The sequence below is a fragment of the Cupressus sempervirens genome, chromosome 4 (genome assembly GCF_028749045.1).
Source record: "Cupressus sempervirens isolate cs-2001-9-10 chromosome 4, ASM2874904v1, whole genome shotgun sequence".
Lineage (NCBI taxonomy): Eukaryota > Viridiplantae > Streptophyta > Pinopsida > Cupressales > Cupressaceae > Cupressus > Cupressus sempervirens.
In genome coordinates this window covers 313,300,394-313,304,928 of record NC_143121.1, presented here as the reverse complement: position 1 = coordinate 313,304,928, position 4,535 = coordinate 313,300,394, and the positions used below count along the sequence as shown (strand labels likewise).

General features: G+C 35.9%; 1 pseudogene; it reads left to right on the top strand.

Moving 5' to 3' along the window:
- Nucleotides 1-2,277: 2,277 nt before the first annotated feature.
- On the top strand, nt 2,278-4,535 carry LOC149561261 (cytochrome P450 716B1-like; annotated as a pseudogene).

Genomic DNA, 4,535 nt, shown 5'->3' with positions numbered 1-4,535 from the left:
CTTATGAAAATTTAGGTCTCACTAATGTATTTAATGGCCACTTGTGACCTCTTTAGAATCCTACAACCTCTTATAAAACGCATAAGACATTAGTGTATCATAGGATTCCTTAAGTCCCATAAAAACATTTATCAAAAGCCATTCATGTACCCTACCACCACTTAGCACCCACCAATATATCCTAGGACCTATTGATATATACACAAACCCCTTAGGACTCCTTAAGGCACTCAAGGTCCATTGAGACACCCTAGGTACAATTAATGCATCATAGGACCCCTTACGATTGTATAAGACATCTAGTACCCCTAAAAACATCATAGGAAAAACTAACATAATTATGAATCATAGGAGATCTTAATCTATTTTAAGACCTACTAATGTATCCTAGTACCCATTAGGGATGCTTAACACATTGAGGACCTCTTAGGACATCCTAGGACATCTTATTTATCCTAAGATTCCTTTTCACATATGGATGTCTACTAGGACTCATTACACCATAAATATATTTTACAATCTACTAGTACCCATTAATGTATCCTACGGTCCATTAATATAATCAATGATAAATTGACACATATTATGAGCCTGAAGGACCACTTAAGTAAAAGAGGACCCTTAAGACATTCTAGGGCCATGTATATCTCTCTCCCCTCCCCCCCTCTCTTCCATTGTTTATTACTCTGTCTTCCAACCCCACCTCCATGTCTCTCATCCATTGTTTATTTGCAACACTTAATTTAGAGAAAAATAATCGACAAATATTTTACAATAATAAAATTTGTACATATTTTAAAAAAATTATATATATATATATATCAAGGTGAATTAATTTTGGTTATAATAAAAAATTAAACAGATTATTTGTTTCAATTTATGGAAAATAACAAAGGAAGACCAATGATGCCAAATAGATGGATGACATTTCTACAATGGTCATTCATCAATGAAAGTGTGTGGAAACCATAGATGTGTTTGAGGTTGTCCAAAGCATTTACTCAACATTTTCTAGGAAAAATTGTGTTGATGCTTATTTATAGAAACCATGAATAATTCTTACTATTGAAATGTTTCTTCTTCTAGATTCTCTTCTATTAACATTGCATTGTCAAATATAAATGACAATGCATGAGATTAATTACTTATTCATTAATAAATAGAAGATTCTTTATTAGATCAAGCTAAAGTTTGATAATGCTATCAAGACTCAATTGCTTGATTATTTTATTCAACTCATAGACCTATTTTTCACAAATAGTGGTTAGCAAGAAGCCATCTTGCACGAGAATGAATGAAACACTTTGTATAGAGGGGAATTACCCAAACTTCTCTGAAGATCACCAGTGACAATAAAACTCTAGTTCAAGTATGCTTAACATGAAGCTTCCTCTAAGGTAAAGGTGACTTTGCCCGCAACTTGCTTAACCACAGAGGATGGGTGGCCTCTTAGGAAGTCTTAATGCTTCACGTCTATGAGCAATAAGTATTCCATTCATCTTGCAAGAGATGGATTCTTGAGAACCAATACTTGTGAAGCATGGATCAACCAATTCGACTAAAAAATGAACAATGAACCCTAGTAAGTGTACATATTTATTTATTTTCCTATCTAAATCCATGTACTGCTATTAAAAAATATGAATATTGACATTTGTTTTATTTATGCTTCTTTCATTATATAATTTTGTAATTATAATTTGATAAATATATTTAAAATAATACCCAGTATTCACTACACAATATTCTAAAGAATGAGACATATAGATTGTGCCGATTACTTAAATATTCAGAAAAGAACTTGAATTTCTTTTAGTCTTTTTGTCTTTTCCAATATTTTAAAGTATATATTTCTTGATAAGAATTTGTAACTTAAAAATCTCATATTACAGAAAACCTGAAAACGAATTTATTATATGGCATCGATGAATGTCTTTAAAATATCGTTGAATTCAATCAAAATGAATGATTGTTTTAAAAATAGTTTTAACAAATCTATAATAAGTATAGTTCTGTACTCACGAAAATGAAGCTTTTGATCATTCAATAAGGAAATGACGAATATGTTATTTTCAATGTTTTCCTTCTACATCGAGGGAAAATCTGTGAACCATATGGAATCAAATAGCATCCGACGTCTGTTTTGGAGTTCAGTCCCAACACGTATCATTATATAATTCATTGCAAGGCATCCACTCATGTAGAGCCGGCCGTACTCAATCATATCTTACAACAGGTTGACCACAGACCCCAATGATCAGTATAAACACTCTGGTATAGAAGATGCCTTTGCTATGGACTCCATACAACGGCAGCTGGATCTCCATGGGAGCACCTGCAACGGTTGCCTTTATCGTTGTTGGCATAGCATATGCATTTGTCATTTTCTATGCTCCAATTCTCTGGGCGGCCATTAGACTCAAAGCTACAAAGAATATGCCCCCATTACCTCCAGGAAAGATTGGCTTCCCTTATTTGGGAGAATCCCTTGACTATCTGAGGTCATGGGGTAACCTGCTCGATCTGGACGTCTGGTACGAAACAAGGTACGCTAAGCACAGGGGGATTTTCAGAACGCATATTCTGGGCAGCCCTACTGTTGTCATGTTGGGCGCGCAGGCGAACAAATTCGTCCTGATCAACGAAAACAAGCTGTTCAGAAACAGCTGGCCCAAATCCATCAGAGTTCTGATCGGAGAAAACGCATTGGCAATTTCCCAGGGCGCCGACCACAAAAGGATGCGTCGGATCATACACTCCACGCTCGGGATTGAAACCCTAAAGAAGTCCGTTGCGAGGTTTGAAAGGCTCGTGCTGCACCATCTGGACACTGACTGGAGTCCGGGCCACGTCATCCACGCCCATGGCAAATTGAGGGAAATGACTTTGTGTGTGGCGGCGGAGTATTTTATGGGATTAAAAGATGGGGATGAAGAATTGGCGAGCTTTAGGCGCCATTTCAACGATTTCAACACGGGGCTCCTTTCTCATACTCTCGATCTTCCCTGGACCGCCTTTGCTAAGGCCAAGCGCGCTCGTGCCGCCATTGTTTCTCAAATCGCTCAGCAGATCCGTCTGCGTAAGGCTTCCTTGAGCAAAATTGGAGAAAATGACGAGGAGAACTTTGTGGACATGGTTTTGAGGATGCAAAAGGTGGAGGGAAGCGAGTGTTGCTTGGGCGACGAGGAGATTGCAGACAACTTGATAGGTCTTTTCACTGGAGGTTAGGATACCACTGCCTCTGCTTTGGCCTCCATTGTTAAGCACCTCTCTCTCTGCCCAGACGTCTTACAACGCCTACGCAAAGGTACTACTTTTAGGTTATGTTTCACACAGAACGTAGTAAAAGTATTAAAAAAAAAAAAAATTAGATTGCCGAAAATATAGTGGTTTTTTCTCAATTTTGTTCTGTTTTCTACTTATCATAAAGAACAAATACTGAAAGTTTCAAGAATATCAATTGTATTTTGGATTTTTCTAATTTAAAAGGAAGATGTACTTTGCATAGAAGATAGTCCCATTCAAAATTTTATATAAAATTCAATCCTAAAATGAAGGATTGATCTAAAAGTTTTGTATTTTCAATTTATTTTGTGTGGAACATAGCTGCATCCAAAATTTTATATAGAATTTAATCGTAAAAATTGTAGAATTAATCAGTTTGTGTAACTGTCTAGTTGTTACCTTGTTGATGAAGTGGTGAAACTAAAATGAACTGCAGAAGGATTAGGAGATTAGCTCTTGTTAAGTCAATGCTCTACACTAATTTTGGCACCTGCCAGCCCATAACTATTGGTATTTTTAAAAAAACATTAAACTGAATTGTAAAATCTGAGAGTATGAATATGAAATCAAATTATAGATTATTTGAAATTTCACTAATATGAAATCTTGTACTCTTTGTAATATATTGATGCAATCCAGACTGTGAAAGGCTGAGAGATAGCAAGAAAATAAGAGAGCCTCTTACTTGGAATGAGATTAAAGGTGTAGACTATTTGAAAAATGTTATATCAGAAGGAATCCGTCTAGAGCCCCCTGTAACTGGAGGATTTAAGCAAGCCAAAGTAGATGTTGTCTATGGTGGTTATACAATTCCAAAGGGGTGGAAGGTGCACATTTATTTATTTTATCTATAAAAGAGATTATACCGAACTCTTTCATATTTATCAATTTCAATATTGATGACCTGCAGGTTCATTATTCTATCAAAGAAACCAGTAACAAGGAGGAGTACTTTGACAATCCTAAACAGTTTTCTCCAGATCATTTCAATGAGCGGAACAAGCCATTTTCCAACAACCCCTTTGGACAAGGAAATCAAATATGCCCTAGAAATGAGTTTGCCAAGATAGAAATGGAAATATTTCTATACCATTTTGTGTTGAGATATGATTGGGATTTGATGGAGCTTGATGAACCAATTAGCGTCTCATTCAATCCTCAACCAAAACATGGTTTTCCTTTGATGCTTACCCCAGTGGCATAAACAAGTTGATGTGTATAGGTGAGCATAAGTAGATAGACAAAATAAA